Genomic DNA, 11106 nt, shown 5'->3' with positions numbered 1-11106 from the left:
AAGAACCCAAGAACCTGAGCGCCCCACTCTGGCCACTTCAGGGTCCAAGGGGCCATTTATGTTAAGGACGCTCTCTTTGTCCCTCCACTTTTGCTCTGGCCTTTACCAGACCACAGCTTCCCTTCAGGGTTTCCTAGAGTGCAGGACCCTCATGTGCCTCTGTCATGTTTTCTAAAGATTAGGCCTCCTGGAAAAGAATTCTTCCTTCTCAGTCTCTCTTGAGGTCTTGAAGAGAAGTTTTGGTCCCTAGTAGCCTCTGAGCAAAAGGTACATGCCACCTTACAGCAGCTCTCTGTTTGTATTGACAAGTCAAGAGGTTCCCCATCTGGTGGATAACAGCCAAAAAAATTGCCACCAAAAACCAGTTACACTGAATGGAGAATGATCAAACTTTTTTTCCTGTCAAAAAGCAATTCTAATTTGATTGATTGATTTGGCAATGAAGGCTGTTTTTACCGTGAGGTGATATAGAAGGTATTTTTCATAAGTTTGATGAGCTCAGTCTGCATCTATTTAAACTTTTTTTAATGTTTATTTATTTTTGAGAGAGAGAGACTGAGACAGAGACAGAGCACAAGTAGGGGAGGGGCAGAGAAAGAGGGAGACACAGAATCCAAAGCAGGCTCCAGGCTCTGAGCTGTCAGCACAGAGCCCAACCAGGGCTTGAACTCACAAACTATGGGATCATGACCTGAGCTGAAGTCGGATGCTTAACGACAGACTGAGCCACCCAGGTGCCCCAGTCTGCAACTATTTAAAGCACATAACATATGTGGGAACGTTCAACCTTCACAGCTGTGAAATTGATGATACAAATTCATTCGTCAGTGTTTTCAAAAATATGCAAGAGGGCACATGATTGTTCACAATTATTTTAGGGGGTTTATGAGCGAAGTCTCAGGGCCCCTGGACCTTCAAGCTCTCTCCAAAGGAATCAACGTTGAGAAGTTTGTACACACTGCTGAGTTGAGATTCCAGGTTTGCCCTGCAGGGAGCAGCATTGGTAAAATGTTATGAGGCTGTAAAAAAAAAAAAAAAAAAAAAAAAAAAAAAAAATTTTTTTTTTTTTTTTCCTAACCGCTGTTTCTAGGCAAACTTTCCTCTTTTGCCTTCAGGTAATTTTAATTAGAGTAAGAATGAGCGTCAGTGTTTGTGGCCTTGAGGAGGGTAGCTGTTTGACCAGAACGGAAATACAAAAGGCCTATGTATCAAATACCTGTTTCTAGGGCTGACAGTATTCTTTTTGCTTTTCATTTTTTACTAATTTTTTCCCCCAGCGTCTAATAGTTCCCAACACCAAATGGGTGCTCAAAAAGTGTCTGATGGAAGAACAGTTACACTAGTTCCAGCTCCAGGGAAGCTTTTGGTTGAACACACAGGATAATTGCAGGTCTAGAAGACAGTGGCAGGGCTCACCTGGTCCCTAAAACCCACCTTGCTCAGACTGCTTGAGTCCAACACTCCTCAGGGCGGGCACCATCTATGATTTAAAAGGACTCTGCACCGGGTGGCCCAAAATGAGACTACAGCTGTTTATAGTTCTCTCGGTGACTCCAGGAAATTATTTTCTGATGCATTCCTCTAAGAAAATCATGTCATTTCCTTATTGCTGGTTAATTATTGCCAGGCCTTGAATAAATGGCCGAAATTTTAAATTTAAGCACAGGTAAAGCACGTAGACAAATAATCCATGATTCACCTTGTACATTGCTGTGTCAGCATTTGAAAGCTTCTTTCAAAGATGAGACAGGGAAGGGAGATCAGGTTGAAAGAAAAAGCATGACTTAATGAGCTCTGACTCTGAGGTTCTCAGTTCCTCTTTCCAACAACACACCCACTCCCTGCGGTGATCTTCTCCTTCCCGCCCCTTCCTCTTTCTCTGGAGGTAAAAACTGCCTTCAGGCAAGTTTTAATATGTGGGTGTTTGTTGCTTCCACTAGGGCATTGGAATATTTGTTTAACTGCATTGAAGTAAAAGTTTATGCTCCTAAAGAAGGAATTCCAGTATCAGGGAGAGGAGACTGAGGCAATTTTTCCACACGGCAGGCTCTGCAGCTGTTGCTGAAACACCCCCTTCACTCCCCTGTGACCCCCCCCCACCCCTCCTCTCACGGCAGGTGTAAAAGGAGCCCTTCTTGCAGCTGCCCTTCACCACCATGGTATCTGCAGAGTGTTAATTACAAGGGACCTAGTGCTTTCAAGGGATTGAAAGTTACAAATAAAATATACAATAAAAACCACAGATTACTTTCTACTACCAACCAGTCCCCTTGTTTTTTCTAAAACAGGAGCCTATCAAAGTACCTGTGTACATATGCATATGTATATATGTACATATGTGTATATACTGTGTAAGCATACAGTTAACTGCAAAGGTATAAGGCTTTCTATATCAGGAACTGTATAACCTGCCAGAAAGGATCTATCATCACCACCACCAAAGGCAAAGAGTTATTGATTAAACGCTCATATTCACATGACATTTCCCTGAGCAAACAAAACAGCTGGCAGCTCTCGCTGAGTTTACCATGTGTGGTAACACCAGCGTGAGCCCTTCCATAGAGGGAAAAGGCAGACTGAGAAATGAACAGTAGGGCCAGGCAGCTGACTAAATCAATGAAGACAGGCTCACTCTGTGGTTGAATCTACAGGATGCGAGTGTCCACACTGCATGACATCACGGACTTAGCTCTGCCCTTTCTCTTCACATCCTCAGGGACATAGACTAGTTGTGATCCTGACCCACCGGCAAGCTGGCTTATTCAGGCATTGGCTTATTCCAAACTAAACCCTTGGCTTCCTATTTCTAGATGCTAACACCAGGACTCTGGTAGCAAGGTGCAGTGGGCTGAATACTTATGTGCCCCTCCTCCATTCATTTGTTGAAATTCTAACCCTTGGTGCGATAGTATTAGAAGGTGGGGCCTTTGGGAGATGTCATTTTTCTTATATGGTTGTGATGGTGAAGCCCTCATGAATCAGATTCATGCCCTTATGAAAGAGACCCCAGTAAAGCTTATTGTCCCTCTGCCAGTGAGAAGAGGGCCATCTATGAGCTAAGAAGCAGGCTCTCACCAGACATTATACCTGTAGCATCTTGCTCTTGGACTTGCCAGCCTCCAGAACTGTGAGAAATAAATTTTTGAGTGTTTAAGACACTCAGTCTCTGGTATTTTTGTTAGAGCAGCCCGAATGGTCTAAGACACAGATAAAGGCAGTGTTCAGGGTCCCAGAAACCAATGCTGTCAGTCGGATAGTGAAGAAAGTGACCACAAAACTGGTGAAATGGAAGTTTACAAAAAAAGTTGTTTCCAGTTTACTGTTAACTGGAAAACTCAGCCTTGGCCCACCTTAAAATGGAGGCATTGCCTGAGTGTTCTGTAAGTCAGGAGGGTGAGAGGGAGGAGAGTCAGAAAGGGCCACCATCTGTGTTCAGTTTCTTACTTGCTTTGCTTCACCCCCTATAAACAGAGGGTTAGTTCCAGAAATACCAGAGAGATGGCATTTAAGGTTTCAGGAGGAAACTCTGAAGGTTAAAACCCACATCCTATGCCTCAGCATCTGCCAGAGACTGCCCAGAATAACCTGTGTCCATAGGAATGGGCACCACCTGCCCCCCGAGACAAGGGGTCTCCAGGTACTTTCTCCGTGGGTCAGACTCAAGGAGGTTTGGTGACCCTTGGGTGTGATACTGGTTTTGAAGGTGTAGGGATGAGAAATTAGTTGAAGAAGAAAAATGTCACCCCCATATACCCTCTCCCCAGAGGAATTAAAACCTAAGAAGGGGCTCTAAAGAATAACAAGTGTCAGAGATGATAAGACACAGACCTTGAGCTTAGCATTTGATTCTTGCTTTGTTTTGTTTTGTTTTTTTTTTTTTTTTTGGTTGTCTATGGTTTCCTCAGACCAGACTCTCAAAGGGAGACTGAAATTCACATGAATTCTTAAAATAAAACCAATTTAATTCTATCATATTTAGAAAAATTAGTGTATGTCTTACAATATTCTCAGAAGGACACAGGGAAGGCTCTTTCTTACCCCCCAAATAATAAAGTGATTGAATTCACCAAAGACCAGGAATCTCTTTCTCTCCCCCTCACTATCTCACTGTATATAGATATAGCTATCTATATATGTATATCTATATATCTATATATATATGTATATATATATATATATATCTGAAGATAAAGGATGTTAATGAGCAGTGAGCAGCACCCTCAGTTACTCCTATGGGGCATTTTGTGTCATTATCTCCCCTAAACCTAAACCTCACAGAAAATCATGTGAGGAAACCAAAGCTTAGAGAGGTTGTGAGTTTCCCAAAGTAATAAGATCAGGCGAGATCAAACCTAGATCTGTTGAGCCAGAAGCCCATGGCTTTAACTGACTCTGCTACACCAGTTCCCTGGACTCATTAAATGTTTGTTGAGCAAAATAAAATCCCGTAGAGAGCTTCAAAAAGAGGAAAAGGACGTTGCATCCCGCTGCTGTCAGCCTCTGTAAATGAAGATTACTGGTAAATACACTATCTGTGGTATAGGTAACATATTATTTCCATCTGTGTCTTTGAGGGAAGAAGGGAAGGAGGCAGGAAAGGGGAGAGGGGAGAAGGACAGGCCCTAAAACAGCTTTGAGCTCTCAGAAGTGTGTGCAGTTTTCTTTCCCACTAGGTAAATGGACAACGTGTTTTTTGGGAGAAAAGTCAAGCCATTCCCCCATGACATATCTCTTCCCCTTAGAACAGCTATTTCTTTCAGAGGGAGAAGAGTTATCCCTGCAGGCAGGGTTAAGCACCTGGTCTCACAAAGGATTGGGAAATCAGAGATGTAATCTTCCTCATTGTGAAGACCCTTGGCAGGGCAGGTGCATGAAGCAGTTCCCTGGTTTGCAAACTTGAAGAATTTGAGTGCTGGCCAGAATACTGCTGAGGAGCTTCCTCTTTCCTGATGGCGTGGCTGAGTGCCCTTACTCCGGGGATTCTGGCAGCCTGGTTTCCTGGCCAGATGTTTCTCATCCACACCTGTAGACCTTAGGAAACCAAGGGTGACCTCAGTAGGCGTGGCGTTGATTTCCTTCCCACCACTGCCCTTGAGATGTGGTAATTGAATGAACATCCACACCAGGACCATCCACTCAAACAAGCAGATCAGGGAGGGAAACTTCCTCACTTCAGTCAGCAAGTCAGCTGTTGGGTTACCTCCTGTCACATCTGGTCAGAGGACAGGGTCATCCATCCAGTGGATCAGGCTGTGTTCTCACAGCATGGTGTGGTTGGGCTTATATCTCATGGCTCACCCAGAAGTATGGATTTGATTCTTAAGCGATAACCCCAGAGCCTGTGCGAGACCAAGGAAGCCACCCATTTAGGGTCATTGGACATTGGATTAAGCCAGACCATTGAAGAGCTGCCTTTGTGCACTACATATTATCCTGGCCTCTCTTAAAACCTATTTCATATACTGCCACTTTTTGTATCAAGGGATGTTATATCAGCCACACGACAATTTCTGTGATAACCACTGTACAGATGCTTTTGAGGATGTGGCCAAATGCACCTGACAGCACTGATCCTCCTTCTCAACCTCATAGGAGAAATGTTTCTCAGTTTAAAGAACCAGAAAAATGTATATTTCTCCTAAGTGTTAACATGTGATTCTCTTCAGCATTGTGAATCTTGTAGCTCGTAGAATTCCCCTCTTTGCTTTGGATGCTGGGAAACTCAAAGACATATTTTGCCTATTCCCAACAACTTGTACAGCACCTTGTAGCATACATTTTCTGTACATGCTTTGCACTTGTGTTCATCTTATTCCCTACCCTTGTTTTCCTTTTGCCCTAACTGCTTCATCTCTAAGTTGTTGCTTATCACATGAGATGTATTCTAAAGGTTTCCTATATTAGAGCAGATAACTGCAGTAAAAAAAAAAAAAAAAAAAAAAAAAGACTCTAAATGACTGCAGTGACTGCAGTGAAAAAGGTTGACTTCCGCTTACCTGAAGTCTAATGTGGATGTTACTTGGTGATTCCCTGCCAAGTGGGGGACACAGGAACATACGTTCTTTAGCTTTGCCATCTTTAGCATGTAGCCCTACAGTGACTGCCAGAGGTAGAAAGATGGGAAGCACGTCAGGCCTTTCACTCCTTCAGCCTGGAAACGACACACACCATTACCTCTAACATTCCATTGGCCAGAATTAGTCACTCAGACATAAAGCACTGGGAAATATTGTTCCCAATTGGGCAGCCACTTCCCAAAAACAACAGTAGATGGGAGGGAACACAAATCCTTGGTGGTCAGCTACTGTTTCTGCCACACTCTCTAAATTCCCTCTGGAAACAAGAAAAGTAAACAAACTCAATAGACTTTAGAGAAAAAGGAAATCTCTCTTCTTGCCAAAGAACAGGATTATCAATTAAGAAATAACCAAAATTGGGAAGATCTATGGTGGGACTGACTCTGTGCTGGGTATTAGAGGTGGCACAAAGCATGAGTTATAGTTCTTGCCTTCAAGTTGATTATAGGGTTTCACACACACCTTCCACACTTCTGCTTCCATGGTTGGAGATGTGGCAGTTCTCAAAACCAGTCTGTAGTGGAGACATCATTCTATAAGGTCTTTCCCCTGCCCTCACTGAACTCTGTAAAGAAAAGGGTCAGGGGGCGCCTGGGCGGCGCAGTCGGTTAAGCGTCCGACTTCAGCCAGGTCACGATCTCGCGGTCCGTGAGTTCGAGCCCCGCGTCGGGCTCTGGGCTGAGGGCTCAGAGCCTGGAGCCTGTTTCCGATTCTGTGTCTCCCTCTCTCTCTGCCCCTGCCCCGTTCATGCTCTGTCTCTCTCTGTCCCAAAAAAAATAAATAAACGTTGAAAAAAAAAATTAAAAAAAAAAAAAAAAAGAAAAGGGTCAGATGCAGCAAGGAGCTGGCTCTGCCTGTGGAATAAAAGCAAGCCCTTCAGTAGCCACCTTTGAGGTAGCCAGTGGAAAGTAAGGAGGCAGGGACTCTTCATTTCATTTCTAGTCTTCACTCTGAGATGACCTTGGTTAAGGGTTTAATTTCCTCCTGCCTGGATTCCTAGTTTGCAAATTGGAGGTAATGATATTTGCCTACCTTGCCTTCAGGATTAATTAGTGGTTGTGTTGCACTTTGAGCCTGCAGATGAAAGGCTTTTATGTGATCATAGTACATCATCATCATCATCACCATCATCATCATCATCATGACCATTGTCATCATCGCCATCATTACCTTGTGTCCTAAAGATAAAATGATGGACTTCCCACTCAAAGTTTCCAAGACACTTGACCTTTCTAACTTTTCTAACCTCTTCTTCTATGCTTTTTTAAAGGATTAATCCACTTTCCCCTTCTTCTTGGCCTTGTTGCCAAGGACTGAGAAAGTGGGAGCTAATCATACCTTCTTAGAGACCCATGTTTCACACACTCTAACGTGACAGTGCCTTTCTCCCAACAATCAAGCCTAGACATTTCAACTATACTCCAAATCCAGAATATAAGAGATCCATCAGAAACAGAAGGAAGGGAAAATTTTTAAGGAAACTGTTTTAAAAATCTCAGAACTCCTTAAAAAGTAATTTTTCCTCCCAGAACATCTCGCTAAGTAAATTGACCTTTTCTCCTTGCTAGATTACATTATAAAGAAGAGAGTTATTTCCTTTCAAGTCAGTACTCTGGGCTGATCCCATATCCTCTAGAGCTTCTCAGTCTCTAAACTCAACAACAGTTCAAATTCTGACTCAAAAACTGGAACCTTTTCCTGGGGAGATTGGAGGACTTTTGGTGACATTCTGCTTTTGAAAGTGGGGGTAGGACCAGAGGTAGTGTGGGCTGTGAAGTGATAAAAGCAGAACCAAGCAGCTACGTTCAGTTTCCCTGCTACGTAGATTTAGTGTTCTGGATCTAAGACCAAGGATGGTGAAATCAAGTGGGGACTTTACTGAGCACTTCTAGTCCCCAGGACGAGTTTAACTAAAGTCTTGTTACTTGTGGGAAACCATTAAAATGGAATTGTTTCCCAAGCTGGTGGAAGCCTCTTCACTTTTTGATGCAGGTGCCACTTCATTTCACATTAGTGTTGAAATGTGAACGCTGGTCAGGGTTGGAAGAGCTGGAATGACTCAGTTACTCCTATGATCCCAGCCCCAACTTGTCTTCAGCGAACAATGGCAAGTTGCACAAGGGGACTGAGGTTTTGATTTCCAGTTTGTGACTCACATGCTTTGTCGGGCAATAATGATAATAACCAACATGTCTACAGCTCTTCCTGTGTGCTAAATATTGTTCCAGTCCCTTTCTATGATATGTCATTAATTCTCAACGGACCTTAAGGAAGCAATTTCTATTATAACCTCCACTTTAGAGACAAGGAAACTGTGACAGGAAAGGTTTAAATGTCTTATGCAAGGTATCATGGCCAGTCAGAGGCAAAGGTAGGATTTGAACGCATCACTGTAAAGAAACAAATCTCAGGAGGGCAGAGAGTTTTGTCTCTTTAGTCCTCTGATATGTCCCAAGAGCCTAGAATTATTCTTGGCATAAAATAGAGTTCTATAAAACAATATTAGGTGTTTCAGAAAGAAAAGGCAGACTAAGTGGAAAGGATGAGTTTATCAAGGAAATAATACAAGAATATTTTCCAGAACTGAAATATCTCCAGATACAGAAAAATGAAAGAGAAATGGCTCAGCAAGACATGCCACTGTAGAGGTTCAGAATACCAGCAATAAGGAAAAGATCTTGAAAGTTTACAGAGAGAACTAAGAAAGAATGGCCTTGGATTTCTCAACAACACCAGAAGCTAGAAGATAATGGTAAAATGTCTTCAGAATTCTCAGGGAAACTTTTTCCAACCTAGAATTCTGTGTCTTGCTAAACTATCAATCAAATATGGAGGTGAGGGGCGCCTGGGTGGCGCAGTCGGTTAAGCGTCCGACTTCAGCCAGGTCACGATCTCGCGGTCCGTGAGTTCGAGCCCCGCGTCAGGCTCTGGGCTGATGGCTCAGAGCCTGGAGCCCGTTTCAGATTCTGTGTCTCCCTCTCTCTGCCCCTCCCCCGTTCATGCTCTGTCTCTCTCTGTCCCAAAAATAAATAAACGTTGAAAAAAAAAAAAAACAAATATGGAGGTGAAATGAAGTCATTTTCAGGCACCCAAGGCTTTAAGATTTCCCTCCACCAATTCTTTCTCAGGAAGTTCCTGAAGGATATGCTCTAAATAAGAGATTAAGCCATGAAACAGGAAGACACAGGGGCTCTGACACAGAGTGTGGGCAGAGGGGAGTACAGGGTGGTAGTGAAGGGAGGTGTGGAATCACAGATCAGCAGCAGACCCAGTCAGCAACCAGTCCAGATTGGAGCAAGAGGACAGAGAGGTCTCCACTCAAAAAGAAAAAAAAATGTGTACATATTGTCATTATAATGTAAACACCAAATATTGGTTTAACCCCAATTTAAGAAATGTCCATATTGGAAGGTAGAGAGTGGAGGGGAAGATGGAAGAGAACTATAGTCTCTTGTTCTAGAATAAAAAGTCAACAGATGATGCTTACAATTAAAAAAATTAATAAATTGCGATATAAAGCATATGGTGAGAATATGGAGGTAAATGCCTGGAAAAAAAGAATCAGGAGTTTCCCATAGGGAAAAGGCCTCAGGGTGGGGATTGGGAGCAGAAATCTGCTGGTCCTTATTAGAAACCTCGTGTGCTACTTGCCTTTTGAAGCTAGCACATATATAATTTTGCATAAATACAAACTCAGAGTAACAAGGGAAGAAGGGGAAGGAGGAAGGAGGAGGGTGATAGTAACCCTGGAGGCATGCAAGTAGGTCCTTGTGGGGCTGCCTGTCTGCTGTGTTGGGGACGTCAAGGCCATGGGCAGGTGGCCCATCCCAAGTCCCTCTCTTTCCCAACAAGACACAGAGCCCAGGCTGTGTCTGGGGTAGCGGAGTAAGGTCATTTTGGTGCATCAGCAATATCATTTTCGGTCTCCGTTTCTGTGCTCTCTGCATCTCTGGTTTTGAATCCTTGCAGGTTTGGAAAATGCTTTAAATCATACCTTAGCACTAGGGGCAGATCCAGATTTTATGGGACCGAAAACTTAAATGATTTGGGGGACCTTTTCTAAGAAAAACAGTGCAAAAGGATGCATCCAAAATTAGGTATGAAAGTGAATATTTATTTAGAATGAGAAAATGTATCATAATAAATTACAAAATTTTAAAAGCTGTTAAATACCAAAATTCTAAAAATCCAGAGAAGCGACAAAATGTTTTACTAATTAACTACCTGAAGCATCTCTATGCTTTTTTCCTATATTGTTTTGGAGGTATAATCTTTGATTACCTCTCAATATGACAAACTTTTGTCATATTTTCTATAGAGAGAATAGAAATATGATTCAGTTTTCCCTCTAGCAGGGTTGATTAAAATCTATTTTCCACAATTGATGGTTTAGAAAAATTTCTCTCTGGTTTCCAACTCATTATTGGTAAGTCATGTACATTTTTAAGATTGTTGTCCTGAATTTTGAAACTTCTCTTTTTTAAAAAATTATGAACTGCTACAGACACCTTGCTTTTGTAGTATTGCTTCATACTTGTTGACTGCAAACTCAGGAATTTTGATAAATGTTGTTGCATGTAATTTCTGTCAAAAAAAATCGAGAAAAGAAATCTCAGGTGTAATTGTCTATACTGCATTTTCAAGGGTATCCCTGAAAGGAAAGAGCTTGCATTTTGACTCTGCTTCTTTGGGAACTGAATCTTCCATTGAGTGCTGATTGGCAGAATGTTCCACAGACTGCCTTCTAGCTCCAAAGGTTTCAAACCTTGTTTCTCTTCCACTCACCTCGTACTTCCAGTGCCACATGCCATCCATGTCATGAAATGACCTCTGTTCCCTGCATCTTCCTGTCATGACTCCCAGTGAGCAGGCAATAGGAGTGTTCCTAACAATAGCTTAAGTGCATGCATCAAGTATATCCCACTGAGCCCAGACTAAATGCATCTCCAATTCAACTTCCCCCCAAATGCCCATGGAAACCCACAAGGCCCCTAACAGATGGGGAAGCATGCTGGAAGGGAAATCAGAG

The 11106-nt window shown here is 42.7% G+C and overlaps 1 long non-coding RNA gene across 2 annotated transcripts; it reads right to left on the bottom strand.

Moving 5' to 3' along the window:
* Window positions 1–781: 781 nt before the first annotated feature.
* LOC147584774 (uncharacterized) lies at window positions 782–6649 on the bottom strand. Of its 2 annotated transcripts, none has more exons than XR_015255964.1 (3): window positions 6540–6649; window positions 5997–6151; window positions 782–985 (listed from the first exon to the last, which is right to left on the bottom strand). It is a non-coding gene; the product is annotated as an uncharacterized LOC147584774 (long non-coding RNA). The 2 variants fall into 2 exon arrangements; XR_015255963.1 differs by lacking the exon at window positions 782–985 and adding an exon at window positions 4530–5031.
* Window positions 6650–11106: the final 4457 nt, after the last annotated feature.

The sequence above is a fragment of the Puma concolor genome, chromosome A1, assembly GCF_028749965.1.
Source record: "Puma concolor isolate L17-30 chromosome A1, mPumCon1.1.hap2, whole genome shotgun sequence".
In the NCBI taxonomy this organism is placed as follows: domain Eukaryota; kingdom Metazoa; phylum Chordata; class Mammalia; order Carnivora; family Felidae; genus Puma; species Puma concolor.
Note: the sequence above shows the minus strand (reverse complement) of the source record. Positions and strands in the feature narration are given on the sequence as shown.